At 48.6% G+C, this 14,808-nt stretch overlaps 1 protein-coding gene across 1 annotated transcript in view; it reads left to right on the plus strand.

Annotated features, from left to right (window-relative positions):
* The first annotated feature begins 11,200 nt into the window (after positions 1-11,200).
* PSD4 (pleckstrin and Sec7 domain containing 4) overlaps positions 11,201-14,808 on the plus strand; it is a 34,744-nt gene continuing 31,136 nt past the window's right edge. Inside the window, exon 1 of the mRNA XM_027623326.1 lies at positions 11,201-11,330. The gene's annotated coding sequence lies outside the window, so the exon portion shown is untranslated. The remainder of the gene's footprint in view (positions 11,331-14,808) is intronic.

Consider the following 14,808-nt stretch of genomic DNA (forward strand, 5'->3'; position numbering starts at 1 on the left):
TCTACTTTGCTGGTTGTGTCTCTGGCCTCACCAGGCTTGGCGCATAGAGAGCTTGGGAAATGGGGAGGCCAACGGGCCTTTCTCACCCCGGGGACTGGGCCTGGCTGCCTCTCTTCTGATCTTCTGAGAGTCCTTTCCTCCTTGGGCTTCACTGTCTCTGGTTCACGAGAGTGAATCTTCCTGCCAAGAAGGTGGGTAGCACCACTGTCACACTAGCCGCCAATAGCAAACAATCCAAACACCCATCACAGAGGAACGAATACAGACACCAGGTGTGTGCATACAACACGACGGTTGACAGCAAAGAGAGTGGATGGACTGCAGTCGGCTGCTCTCCACAAAACAGATGCATCTTACCCACATGATGTGGGGAACAAGATTGACAGAAGGCCGCACAGAGCATGAGTCCATGCACAAAAAGCTAAAACAGGCAAAACTGAGCCGTTGTGGGGAGGGATGTGTAGACAGGTGGTGCAAACACACGGAGAAGCAGGGACGGGCTGTGTCTGAAAGTGGGGCTGCTGGCTGACTCCTGGGAGACAGAGGGTCAGGCGGGAGCCCCCGGAGGCTTTTAGGATCCAGGACACACCATAATTCTTGGCATGGATGTGGTTAGGCGGTTTGCTGGATGTATATTTCACAATTTCAAAGTCTAAAAAAAATGAAAAGCCTTGCCCCCTGGGGTGTGAGCAAAGGGGGCACTGGGAAATAATGAGATCACCAGTTGGAATATTGAATCTGGCCCCGTGAGATGGAAGTGCAAGACCATCCTCAGACACAGCTTGGCTACCACTCAGAACTCCTGCCCGGCTTCTGCTGACTTCTGCCCTTGGTCTCTGGAGCCCTCGAGTTGAGCCCAAGGATGGTCTCCCTCCTTGGGGCCTGCTGGTCACTTGTTCCCAGCGGGAGCTGAGACGGGGTTTGCAAATAGCGCTCTTGGCACTTGTCTCCAAGGCCCGGGAAACAGAACCTAACAAAGCTAGGCCGCAAGGCTGGGCTGCACATCTCGAACCTGGCTCTGGCCGGGCCTTTTGTTCCTCTCCACTTCACAAACTAGACTTCATGCACCGCCTTGCTGGAAGAGGAGATTTCATCGCTAAAAACTAAGTTCAACAGGTTAAAAGATAACCGTTTGGAGAAAATCTTTAAGATCTCTAGATCTCGGCTCCAGAGGAGGTCACCCTCGGGTCAGCTTTCTCTTCCTCATATGGAAGATGGAAGTTGTCACACTTGCTCCCCGGGGACGGCCTGGGGATAAAATGAGCCGGTATGGGCACCGTGTTGTGTGTCAGGGAAGGGTGCATGTGGCTGATAGATTTTTAGTCCTGGCTGATAGACTTTTAGTCCTGGTAAAGGGGGAAGTTCAGGGCCGAAAACCCTTCAAGGCTTAATGGTAATAACAGCAACAACGCTTGTGGGGCTGGCTCTTCAGCCATCCTGCCTCCTCTGACAAAAAAGAAACCTGAGGCTCAGACCCTTCATGTGATTAGATCACGCAGCCGGGTGTAGGTAAGTAACAGGTGAGGGAGCAGACAGGCATGCACAGGAGCTCTAGAATGTTCTGGCTCTCCTGCTTGCAAAGTGCACTCACGGACAATGAGTTAATATCCTGCAGGCTCCGTTTAGTCAACTCTAAATGCAGGTAATAGCTAGTGCACAGGGCTTACTTACTCGAGCTTTGCAATATTACTGTGGTAGTAAGTCGTACTGGTATTTGTTTTGGAAGAGTCAGTGCTCAAGGGAATCTGCTCTAAAGCCTTGCTGCTCAAAGTGCGGTACCCAGAGCAGCAGTGGCAGTGGCAGCATTTGGGAGTTAGAAGGCAGAGTCCCAGGCCTTGTGCCAGACTTCCTAACTTAGGATCTTCATCTTTAGCAGGTCTCCAGGTGATTCAATGCAGGTTCAAGTTTAAGATAAAGGTCTGCTTCAAAGTGCAGTGCTCATGCGGTGTATAAACTCAGGCATATTTGTTAAACTGACCCTCATAATTACAAACCAAACCCATGTCCTCAACAGTACTCCCACTAGCTCACTGACGATACCCCAAACTCCCCTCTTAAGACCTCCTCAGTCTGGTAAAGTGTTCTTTAAGAGAGGAAAAGCTTTAGGGGCCCCTGAGTGGCTCAGTTGGTTGAGTCTGCCTCTTGGCTTCTGCTCAGGTCATGATCTCAGGGTCCTGAGATCGAGCCCTGTGTCGGGCTCTACGATCAGCGGGGAGTCTGCTTGTCCCTCTCCCTCTGCTCTCTCTCTCTCATAAATAAATAAAATCTTAAAGAGAGAGAGAGAGAAGAAAAGCTCTAAGCCTTTTCCATCCTGCTAGAACATCATCAGCTCCACACACGCAGGGATTTTGATCTGTTTTGTTCTATGATGTATCCCAAGTACCTAGATCAACACCTGGAATGTACAGGGTGGTCAATCAATATTGGATGAAGAAGTGAATTGGCCATTGATGTATCAGTAGGCACTAATGTATTACATGCGTCAGAAAATTTGGGAAGACAGGGAACTTAGGCCAGGGAAGTTTTGAAAGGGGCCCAGAAGCCCAGGGCGCTGCATGTCGCAGAGATTTTGGAGCTCATCAAGGAAAAAGCAACGGCCACAAGGTGGCAGTAACGCACCCACGCTTTACTGGGCCGCGCCTTGACAGGTTCCCTTCCTTCACATCAGAAGTTTGTCCAGCGGTGACTCAGTAGGGAGTTGCTACTTAGGAGGAGAGGTGGGGCATGGGGACTTGGGGGAGAGGGGACTCATGTGTCTAGGTGATGTCACTCAGCCACACAGTGGGGAATTTCTGGGTCAGAGAGCTCCAAATCACAGCGGCAGCTTGGGGCTTTTATGGCCTGGGGCTTATCCATGGCTATCAGATGTTGGGAACAATTTCGTGGGGTATGCAAAGCAGGCCGGCTCTAAATGGCTAAAAATCTGCTTATATGGGTGATGTTTAAAGCAATTGGCTGTGGAGACGTTTGAGTTTGGCCTCAGGTGGGCTTTGGAGCTAGCCCATCTCAGTCTGCTGTGAACAAATCAACCGCCGAGGGCCCGGTATGCAGAGGCCACCTTTGGCTCATTTAGGTAACACAAGGCTGGGGGATGGCTCAGGACAGGCAGGCCTGGGCAGCACGTGAAAGTGACAATTTTGTGCGAATAGGGGGCAGTGAGGGTGACTGGGAGGTGGGAGGCTCAGCTGGAAGAGCGAAGCTCAGGGAGGGACGATGAGCAAACTTCGGAGAGGAATGTGGCCTTCTCTGTCACTTGGAGGCCTGACTGTGCTGTCAGACCACAGGATCATGGAAGAGCTCATTTGAAACTTCGAAACTGAAAGTACAGGGCTCCAGTCTTTCAGGCTTTCACAGTCTAGTCAGAATTTCCCTGCTAACTAGCTGGGTGACCTTGGCCAAGCGCCATCTCCTCTCTGGGCCGCGGTGTTCTCACTTACACAAGGAGGGGGTGAGACTAGGCCCGTGGTTCTCATTCAGCTCACCTGTGGAGCTTTACAAAGACTGATGGCGGTGCCTGACGCCACCCCCAGAGACTGGTTCGGGGGTGGTCTGGGCACACCCAGGTCAAGACCCCCTGGACCGGAAGGCTCCTGTGTTCAAGTCCTCCCAGCTGCTCCCTCAGAGTAAGCCCCATCCGGTGGCATCTGGAAATGCAAAGGAGGGAAATGGTCCTTACCTTCAGAGAGAAGCTCTTGTACCAAGTCAGTGGTATATTTTGACTATATTTTAACTTGAGTTGAAGGTAGAAGAAGGTTTTCTACTTTCTTAGTCTGGTTAAGACACATTTTGAGCTTCATTGTTTTTTTGGCATAAATTATGCTATAATAGTAGATGTTAAATTGGTGTAAAATTCTTGCAAATCTTAGGGAAACCAAATAATGTTGTGTTTTCTCTTCATAAAATCATGAGATCCCTAATCATAGCAGCAAGTCTTAACATGCTTGATATTAAACCCAACTCTCAGAAAAGTTTGGAAAGATAGCGAAGTATGTGTTTTTGGGTTCTTATCCTCAAACCTGACAAAGCCTAAAGAGAGGGACGTTCAGCTTTCAAAAGAATGTTTTGCCTCTGGGTCTCCTGCTGCATCAAGTATGTGGGGTTTAAAAAGAACAACAACAAAAAAACCCCAAACCAAAAAAACAAAAAACCAGTTTAAGAAATGTCCACCAGAGGTCAGCATTTTGCTGAAGAGAATCCTATATGAAATAACTAGGTTCAGTTTTTAAAAAAACTCTCTGAGAAACAGCTGGGTTTTCATGCCAAGGGAAGTATATTCTCATTCAACCTCTCAATCAGGCTGTAGTCCTAATTTGAGCTATTTGCCTCATGAAGTACATGAGCCCTGAGAAGTATCCAACCAACGGTGTCTCTTACTGATGTCTCTTTTCCATACGGTGAGATTCAGGAAGTTCACCAGGTCTTCTTGTATTTGCTTGAAAATCGACATCCTGTGGTTCTGTTTCCAGCTGAGGACTCGGTAGCTGGATGATTGATTGATGCATGGAATTACCACCACCCCCTCCCCCGACCCCCCAGGGAGAATGTGCACCGCCTTGCCAGGAATCAACACAGGAGCCCCAGTGGGCATGCCTGCAAGGGACACGGGCACTTTTTTGTGTGCTGGAAAGGGGTTAATGGAGCTCACAAAAGACATAAACAAAAAGGCCTGGACACTTAATACGATGAGGACTGGATCCAGGTCCAGGGAGGGAATAAACTGGCCTCTATCCGCTCCCCGGGGAAAGCCTACACACAGTCAGCTGACTCGGAGTCAGAGTGGAGGTCACTGATCCTAGTGACCAGGGACTGCAAGCTGCCACACCTTGTTATCCACCTCTATTCAGGGGGGTCTCCCCGCCAAGGGATGGGAACGGCCAATTCTTAAAGTCAAGGCATACTCTTCCTTGGACCTTGATGGAATCATCTGGCACCTTCTTCTTTCTCCTTGGCAGTATTCCTGATTAGTCATGGAAGTTTTCTTTCCTTCCATTGAAGGCCTGCGGCTGAAGCACAGGCGCAGGGGAGAGGTAGGCAGGGGCTAGATCCCGCCAGGCCTGGCTGGTGACGGTCTGGATCATAGTCTCTATCCTGAAGCCCGAACAGGACTTGGAAACTCTGAAACTTACCGTGTCAGCACCCCAGGTCCCATTTTGGGGTGCACACTCTCCTCCTCAGCACCACCGAATTCCTAGTCAACCTTCATATCCAGGCTCCTGGGCCACGGTTTCCGTGAAGCCGCCGAGGACCATCTGTGCCAGCCCTCGGTACACCACTCTCTTGACACCTCCACCAGGACCTGTGGCTCAGACCCCTGATTTGCACAGTACTGATGAGACCTTTCCAAATGTGCATGTTTTAACTGTCCCCTCAATGCCTGAAGGTGGGGACGAAGCATTTTGCATTTTGCAACCTCCAGAGCACTGGGCCACTTCCCTGAAACTGATGAAAACTCATTGCAAACAAATTCCGAAGTATATTCATTTCCCATGCACTTCCCATTTACTTTTTCCTCTTCTTAGAGTGCTCTACCCCAGAGATCCCCGGGGAGGGTTTCCTCTTCTTCCCTGAGGCCTCTGCATACTTGGCCCCTTATCAGGTCTTTTCTGGTCCCCCTATCTAAAATAGCATTCTACCCCTTGCCCCCCAAATCCACCTGCATCTCCCTTACTTGCTGTCCTTGTACCTTGCTTTGTTTTTCTTTCTGGCAATGATTACCTTCTGACACGTTATATATTTGCTTGTTTGCTCATTTAAATCTATTGCCCTACTACATTTTAAGCTTCATTAAGGCAGGAACATTTCCCCACACCAGTGCCTGATTAGTAATTCAACAGTCTTCTTCATCAAGCACCTGCTCGATGTCAGTTCCTGGTGCTAGAGACAATACCCAAAGTGCCCCCTAGCAAGCTTGGCCAGGCATAGAAACCTGTTCAAATATATACTAGCAATGGGTAGTATTTTTACACGGTTAAAACCTGTATTCCAGTTTTCCTCTCCTTTCTCATGTGGTGTGGCGTGAAACAACAATTCCTTCTCCTGGGGTAGATATGGAGGCCCAAGGGTACTAACGGGGCATCTCTATGTCCTTGTTCTGAGAGCCACAGAAATCTCAGGGGTGTGATGGAATGATCTGAGGAGAAAAAGAAAGGTTTGGAATGTGAGTGAAGGGTCACAGCCAAGACAGCATGAGCCACAATGGGAACTGAGTGGGAGACCCCACCATCCTAAACTATTCACCGGCCTCCCCACCCCATAGGGCAGGATCCCAAAGCCCGTCCGAGCGCTTTGTTCTCAGCCCCTCTCTTTCTGTAAAGACCCTTCCCCATCACTCTCTAGCTGCCGGCCCCCAAGGCTCACATTTCTGCAAAGGAGCCTATATCTCCTGACCTCCTTCTACCACAAGTGGGTCCAGGGCTGACTTTGCGTTTCCAAACAGACCGAAGAGCTCCGCTAAGCACCGGGCCATTGTGCTCCAGGAGGGGCAGAACTTTCAATGTACTGTTGTCTTTAACATCAAATTCTTGGGCAGAGCTTCCAGTGCTTTCAGACCAGAGCAAAGGGCCTGGGGACCGTCCACATCTCTAGCCCCTCCAGAGGCCCTCAGTCAGGAGGCTGGGCGCTGCAGTCAGCAGAGGGGCGGGGGCGGCTGCACAAGGGGCTGGCTCCAGGCCGGCCACTTTCCCCTGGAGAGGGTCGCCTAGCAACAGGAAGCCAGACTTGAAGTCAGAAGGCTCAGGAAGAAGGTCCAGCTCCATCATATCATAGCTGGAGGATTCTGAGCAGGCTACCGAAGCTTCCTGAAGCTCTTTTGATTCATTTGGAAAACCAAGATCATAACTTCGCAGAGTTGTTTTGATGATTAAATAACATACGTAAAAGTACTCTGTATCAAAGCTCTCTGTAAAACCCGGTTTCATAATGGTATAACCCAAGTGTCTCCAGATGTCTCCAGGCTGTGGAAACAAAGCAAATCACACAGTCCGAGTGTCCGGGTCCCCATCCGGCTTCCCCTGAAGCCCCTGGCTGCCCCCGACAGGACTGCTGGGATGACCCAGTAAGGGGCCTGCACTCGTGTCTGTCAGAACCTGAGCCCCAAACCTTCCACCACTTACTTCCCTCCTGTCCTTAATGCAACAGCGTCTGCGCCAAGGGCAACTTCTCCAGATGATCCCGGAGCGTCCAGTTCTCAAAAGTGTCCAAGTGGGTTCCGAGAAAAGGAAAGAACATTTATTTCTCCAGCTTTTGTACCACTAGGTGGCACTTGTCGCCCCAAAAATTGCTCAGTGAGGCCTTTCCGTTCCCAATGAAACACTTGGCCTGTGATCGTTTGTTTCATTAACGAACAAGTTGTTTCATCACGTTCCCCAGAAGCAACAGCAACATTTTGCAGGCACAGCGAAGTCGGCTCCGGATTTGGGAAGGAAACGTAAGGACCCAGTGTACAGGGCCGCCGTCCCCTCCTCTCCTGCTCCCACTGTCCACAGAGCAAGGCTCTAAGACCCCCTCTTTGGAGGATAGTTTCTGCTTGGCAAATGCCTAATCGAATGGCCCCATTCTTCACCCAGAACGAAGGACCCACCTGCCCCAAATGCCTTTCCAAGTGTTCATTTTTTCCCCTGACAAAATTGTTTGCTGCTTTGAAATAACAATTTCTCATTCAACATAATGCTTTTGAGATTCAGCCACGTGTTGTGGACAATCAATAGATTGTTTCTTTCTAGTTGCTGAGCATATTCCAACTTATGAATAGATCACAACTGTTTACTCATGGGCTTTGGGGGTCGTTTCCAGTTTTCGTATTTGATAAATGAAGCGGTTGTGAATATTCCTTTGTACAAGTCTTCTCACGGACATTTAGTTTTCATTCTCTTGGGTAAATTGCTAGGAGTGGTGTGTCTGAGTTGGGTGGCAGATGTGTGTTTCATTTCATAAGAAATTCACAAATTGCTTTCCAAAAAGGCTGCACCTTTTTTTACATCAACAAAGTAACGGTTCTACTTCCTCACCGATATTTGGTATTATTAGTATTCAAATTTTAGCCATTCTTGGAGGGGTGATGTGGTATCTCGTTGTAGTTTTATTTTGCACAAGTGATAGTGAGCATCATTTTATGTGCTTATTGGCAATTTATCTTTCAGTGTAAAGTGTCTGTTCAAGTCTATTGGGCTTTATTTTAATTGAGTGGTTTGTATTTTTACTACTGATTTGCAGCAGTTGACTATAACCTGGATATAATTCTTCTGTCAGATATATGTTTTGTGAATATTTTCTCCCAGTCTGGAGCTTGCTTGTTCATTTCCCTAACAGGGTATTTTGATGAACAGAATTAAAAAATTTTTAAATCTAATTATTGTGTTATGAAATCTTGGCCTCTTACAAAGTTGCAAAAATTGTCTCCTTATTTTCTTCTGGATATTTTATAGCTTCAGTTTTATAGTTTTCTATGATCCATTTTGAGTTAATTTTTATGTGTCATGGGAGGTGAGACACAAGGTTATTTTTTTTTTCTTTTGTAACTGCTTTGTTAGTTTTCATCATTCACATGCCACACAGTTCAACCATTTAAAGTGTAAAATCCAATGGTTTTTGGTACTGTCATGATTAATTTTATGTGTTGGTGGAGCTGAGAGATACCCAGGTAGCTGTTAAAACATTATTTTGGGGTGTGTCTGTGAGGGTGTTTCTGGAAGATGTTAGCATTAAATCAGTAGACTAAGAAGGTGGCACTCACCGACGCTGGTGGACATCATCCAATTCATTGAAAAGCACATAATGGCAGAGGAAGGGTGAATTTGCTCTCTTTGCTTGAGTCGGGGCATCCTTCTTCTCCTGCTCTGGAACCTCAGCTCCCCTGGCCTTTGGGCTCAGACTGGGACTTACATCACCAGTGTTCCTGGCTCTCCAGCCTGTAGACGGCAGATCGGGAGCTCATTCCCATCATAAATCTCCTGTTTTGTAGAAATCTCTCTCTATACCCTGTCGGTTCTAGTTCTCTGGAGAACTCGGACGCTAGCATTTATGGAGTGTTGTACAACTATTGCCACAATCAATTTCATCCTTTTCATCACCCCAAACACACACCCCATATTTTTAGCAGCCACTGCCCATTTGCCCTTTTTCCTAGTCCTGGCAACCACGAATCGACTTTCTGTCCCTTTAGATTTGCCTATTCTGAATGTTTTATACAAATGGAATCATGCAATATGTGGTCTTTTGTGACTGTTCTTTCACTTAGTAAAATGTTTTTGAAATTAAATCCAGGGGCACCTGGGTGGTTCCATCAGCTAAGCGTCTGCCTTGGGCTCAGGTCCCCATCTCAGGGTCCTGGGATCCAGCCCTGCACTGGGTTCCCTGCTCAGTGGGCGAGTCTGCTTCTCCATCTCCCTCTGCTCCCTCCCCTCAACTCGTGCTCTCTCTCTCTAATAAATGAAATCTTTCAAAAAAAAAAAAGAAATTAAATCCATATTGTCGAATCATGTATCAGATAGGACGAATAATATTCCACTGTATGCGTACGCTAAATTTTGTTTATTCATTCATCAGTTGATTGACATTTGGGTTGCTCTCCTTTTGGCTACTATGAATAATTCTGCTATAAACATTCCTGTACAAATTTTTGTGGGGGGATATATTTTCATCTCTCTTGGGTATATACCAAAAAGTGTAATTGCTAGGTCATATGGTACTTCTATGTTTAAACTTTGAGGAACTGTCAAACTGTTTTCCAAAGTTGCTAGATCATTTTATGATTTTATAATCCCACCAGCAGTATATTGGGTTCCAGTTTCTCAACAGAGAGATTAACTCTCTTTTTTATTGTAGTCAGCCCAGTGTGTGAAGGAGTATCTCATGGTGGTTTTGATTTGCATTTCTCTGATGGCTAATGATGTTGAACATCTTTTTTTTTTTTTTTTGTGCTTATGAGCCATTTGTGTATCTTTTTTTGGAGAAATGTTTATTCAGATCCTTTGCCCATCTTTTAGTTGGGCTATTTGTTTTTTTGTTATTGAATTGAAAGATTTCTTTATTTACTCTAGATACAAGTCCCAAGGTTCACATTTTACCATGTGGATTTCTAGGTGTTCCAGAACAATTTCTGGAAAGACTTTTCTTTCTCCACTGAATTACCTTGACACTTGAAAAGGTGCCAATTGCTCATATGTGTATGGATCTATATTTGAACAGTCTGATTCTGCTACATTGATCTGCTTCTCTGTCTATGCCATTTTGGTTTGAAGTGTTTCCTTTTTCCCTGCGATGTCTTCTTTGACTCATTAATAAGTTATAGGATTGCGGACCCAGCATTGGGGCCCCCTCTAAGAAAGACAAAGCATCAACACTGCGTGGTAATGCAGAGCATGGACTGTAGGTCCTTCTGACTGTGTGATCTTGGTCAGGTTACTTAACCTCTCTGTGTCTCAGTTTCTTCATTACGTGAAAAGCTTCCTACCTCATTGGGTAGTTGCGAGGATTACATGTGTTAGGACAGGTAGAGAGCTATTGCCTGGCACCTAGTTAACAGAATAAACATTAGCTGTTGTTCCTCGTAGAGAGCCTGGTCAGCTCCATTTTAGGCAGCATCAGATAAGGAGATGGGCTTCTCCAGGTTGCCAGTCTCTAGGAGAGAGCTACATATCTATCCCTGGCTATGCTGGAAATAGGGAATCACTTAACTCGGATTTTCACACACCGTGCCTTACACAACTACAGAAATAGAAACTAGATAGTGCCATCAAGTGGAATCCTGAAAAAAGCTTCTTGCCAATGTCAACCAATGTCTGAGGATATGTTTGCTAAAACAGGCTCGTTTCAAAACCCAACGACTCGCCATCACGCCATCAATTCCCGACGCAGCCAGCAGCTAGCTAGCGCCGTAAGTGCACACGCACAGACAGCTGAAGTTCTGGGCTCTGCAATCACGCAGTTTTCCTCGCGCCCAAAGGGCTTGCGGGGACCCGGAGCAGCGCGCGGCTCGAGGCGTGCACACATCTGGGTCTGGCCTCAGTTTCCGGTTTCTGGGCCGAGAGAGACGAAGCAGAGGGCCCCGGCCGTGGACGGCTCGGGCCCGGGAGAACGCAGGCCGGCGGGCCAGCCCGCGCCGCGGCCGTCAGACCAGTCGGACGGCTTCGCCCCCAGCCCGCCCCTCCCCGCCCGCGCCGCCGCCCTCCCTCCCGGAAACCCAGTCCCTCCCGCCGGCGCCCGAGCAGGACGCGCGCGGCCCCCGCGCAGCCGCCGCCCGCAGCCCTCGCGCTCCCGGCCCGCGCCCGGGCGCCGGGCCATGGGGCAGCCGGGCCGGCGGGAGGCCGGATCAGGAGCCCGGCGGGAAGTGGGTAAGGGCACGCGGGGAGGCCGGGCCCGGGGCGCCCCCGCCGCCCTCGACAGTGACTGCGTGCCGGGCGCGGGGCGCGCCGAGCCGGGGAGCACCTGCGCTGGGCTGCGGGGCCTCGCGCCGAGGTCGAGGGGGCCCGCGGACGGGGAGAGCGGGAAGAGGCCGCGGGAGGGTGGAGAGCGAGCGGGGGAGGGGGCCCTCAGAGTCCACCCTAATCTGGTGACAGGGACGGCACACGGTGGCGACAGTGCCCCACTGGGAGAGTCAGCCCGGGGCCTGGGCTGCGGTGGCTCCACAGGCTTCTCCAGCTGGGCCGGCTGGATCTGGGTGACAGCGAGAGCTTCGCTGCTAGTGTCCGTCGCCCTGTGCCGCAGTGGCCCCTGACCTCCTCCCTGCCCTCTTGGATGTTGGCCCCTCTCCTTGGCCCCTCTGGGTGTCTGGCCAGACATCAGAGATTCCCGGGAAGGTAGACAGTGTCTGCTCAGCTAACAAACTCACATCCCCTCTAGGTTCCTTTCTGGTCCTAGAATGGAGTCTGGCTTGTCCTTTCAGTAGGACGGTGGAGCCAGGGATGTGCGTTCTTTGCTGGTTTCTTCCATGCTGCAAGATGGATTTTGCTGCTCTGGTCAGTGCACGCGTCCAGACCCCTGTGGCTGTGGCCTGCATGCTAGGTCAGGAGGCCAGCATCAAAATGAGGGCCTGGGCAGCTTGGGGCTCCACCTGCCCTTGAACCTCATTAGCCCAGCCCTTTCCCCAGCCCAGCCCTTTCCCCAGCCCAGCGCTGATTGAATGTAATTAGCAACTAATTGGATGTCTGTGAGCCCCTCTGCTTAAGAAGTACACCAAGGTCAAGGTTAGACAGCAGATAGTGCTGAGTGATTCGTTCTTCAGACATGGTATTTTCTCTCTGTGGGGCCTGTGAAGAAGAGCCATTCGTTTATTCATTCATTCAACTCAGATATTTACTGAGTGCTAACTACTAATCAGGCAGGTAGGCATCGGAAATACAACTGCTCTTGTTTAGGTATGAATTGTATGAGAGGGAAACAAGGGGGTGAATCACATTATTTCGGAGAGTGATAAATGCTGTAAAAACAAAAGACACTGGCTGGTGATGGGCATGGTGGTGAGACAAGAGAAATTAGCCCTTAGCTAGACAAGGGACAAGCTTTCTAAATGAGGTGGGAGGATGTACGATTTTCAGGCCCTAAAACTCTGGGGGCTCAGAATAGGATGTCCTCTGTTTCCATGAGCAGGGACTTGAGAGCTGCCCATGAGGGGTGAGTGAGCAATGGGTGAGTGGTGAGTAGCTCCTCTCTGGAGTCCTCAGAGTACACTTGGGGGGCTTACATCAAGGCGGAACTCTAAGCTTTCCCGGAAGACAGGCTCTGTGGGCTCGCTCGCTCATTTGTTCATTCAACAAATGCTTACTGAGGGCCTGTACCTTGCAGGCACTATTCCAGGTGTTAAGGATACATCAGTGAACAATACCGTCTTGCCCCCTCACAGAGCTTATTTTCTGGTGTGGAGAAACGAATAATAGACAACAACAACAGTGATTTTAAGGTCCTATCTGATAAATGCTACGAAGAGAAAGAAAGTAGCTTGAGGGGTTAGAAGGTGATGGGCTATTGTGTTCATAGAGTGGTCAGGACTGGCTGTGCTGAGGAGATGAAATTTGAATGGAGACCTGAATGTAGATAAGACAGAGGCATGTGACTCTCTGAGAGAAGAACATTCGAGGCAGCGGGAATAGCAAGTGCAGAGGCCCTGAGGCATAAATAAGGCTTGAGCATGTTGGGCATCTGAACATGCCGGAGGAACAGGAAGGAGGTCAGTGTGATGGGGAGGCGAGCAGGCATTTCAGAGGCTCTCCTTGGACGGGGCCTCAGCCTGATGACCAGAGGCATCCAGGAAAGCAGGTGATGCTCCCAGGTGCTGTGGCAGGAAGATTCATATGCTCCCTGGCAAACCCAGGGTCAAGCCTGGTGGTTTACACTGAGCAGGGGAATAGATGATCACTAGAGATAGAGAGTATGTGTCTTGGTGGGAGAGGCATCACTTGCTTTCCTTACACCCAGAATCTGTCAAGAACACCATCATGGGCCCACAAAAAAGAGAGCTAAAGTGGGAGGCCGATCCCAAGTTTTTAAAAAGAGGTAAAAACTCTGGAAACTGGATATGGGGAGAAAAACTCGCCTTCTTGGAAGATTCCAATAATCTTTCATTCTTTAATTAGGTTTTCTCAGTAGTAGTCTTAAAAGGAAAACAGAAGAGTATATAATAATTTACATTTATTGAACACGTACTGTATGCCAGGCTCTCCTTTGAGCACCTTATGCGCAAACACAGATCCTCACAGCAAGTCTGTGCGAAGTGGTACTGTCCCATTTCACAGATGAGAAAACTGAGACCCAGAGTAGGAAAGTTGCCCACTTTTACACAGCTAGCAAGTGAAGAATCAGGATTTACAGTCAAGTGGTACAGTTTAGAGTCAAGTGCTGAGAGACAGAGACGGGGTGGGGGAGGTTTTGGCTGAAGGGATGTTTGTCCACAATGGAAAGGGATCCTAGCGCCTAACAGCAGGGGGTGGTTAGAGAAGACAGTAGGGGTTGGGAGCCCATTCCACTTCTTTTGTTCTTTTTAAGATAACATTTGCATGGGTTAAAAATTCTTTAGAAAGTATTTTTAAAGGTATCACTTGTATGTGTTAAAAATCTTTTTATAAATGTTCATTGAAACAGCCCGTAGGGTGCACAGTGAAAAATCTCCCTCCCCCTCCTGTGCTCTCAGTTCCCCTCTTCAGAGGCGATTTCTAGAGAATATTTCCAGGGAGATAGGTTCTGTTTGTAAAGGAGCATACAAGTATGTGTAACTTCTCGTTTTCTACACAAACAGTAATAATACTCAGTTCTGTACTTCTTTTTGTTTTACTGGAGATACTTAACCTGATTCAGGACCTATGGAAATACTTGATCCATTTTAAATTGTAATGTCTCCCTGAGTGGAGGCACCATGTTCATCTAGTCAGTCCTCCATGGGCTTCGAGATGGTTCTCCCCATTTTTGTGTGTGGGTTTGATGTGATAGACAGTAGTGCGTTAAGCACACTTGTGCCTACATACCTGCTCACTTCTGTGACTGTTTCAGCAGGAGAAGTTCATGAACGCAGGATGACTGATTTAAACGCCCCGAGGATTTTAGGTGGTGGTTGCTGCTGCCAGCCGGCCTTCCAGAGCCTTGGTGTGACTTGGAGCTCTTGCTCTGCAGCGTGACAGATAGAAACCCCTGGCACCACATTGTAGTTTTCATATGTATTTCTAGTGAGTGCTGTTAGGAACCTCACGTGTGTTTTTAGCTCTTTGTCTCGGTTTAAATTGGATTTTCGTCTTGTTGTTGTTGTGATTGAATTATCTGGGGTCTTATTAGGATTTCTTCTTCACCCCTCAAATCTTGTCCCGTCGACTGCCCCTCCCCATC

This window comes from Zalophus californianus, chromosome 8 (assembly GCF_009762305.2).
Source record: "Zalophus californianus isolate mZalCal1 chromosome 8, mZalCal1.pri.v2, whole genome shotgun sequence".
Taxonomy (NCBI): domain Eukaryota; kingdom Metazoa; phylum Chordata; class Mammalia; order Carnivora; family Otariidae; genus Zalophus; species Zalophus californianus.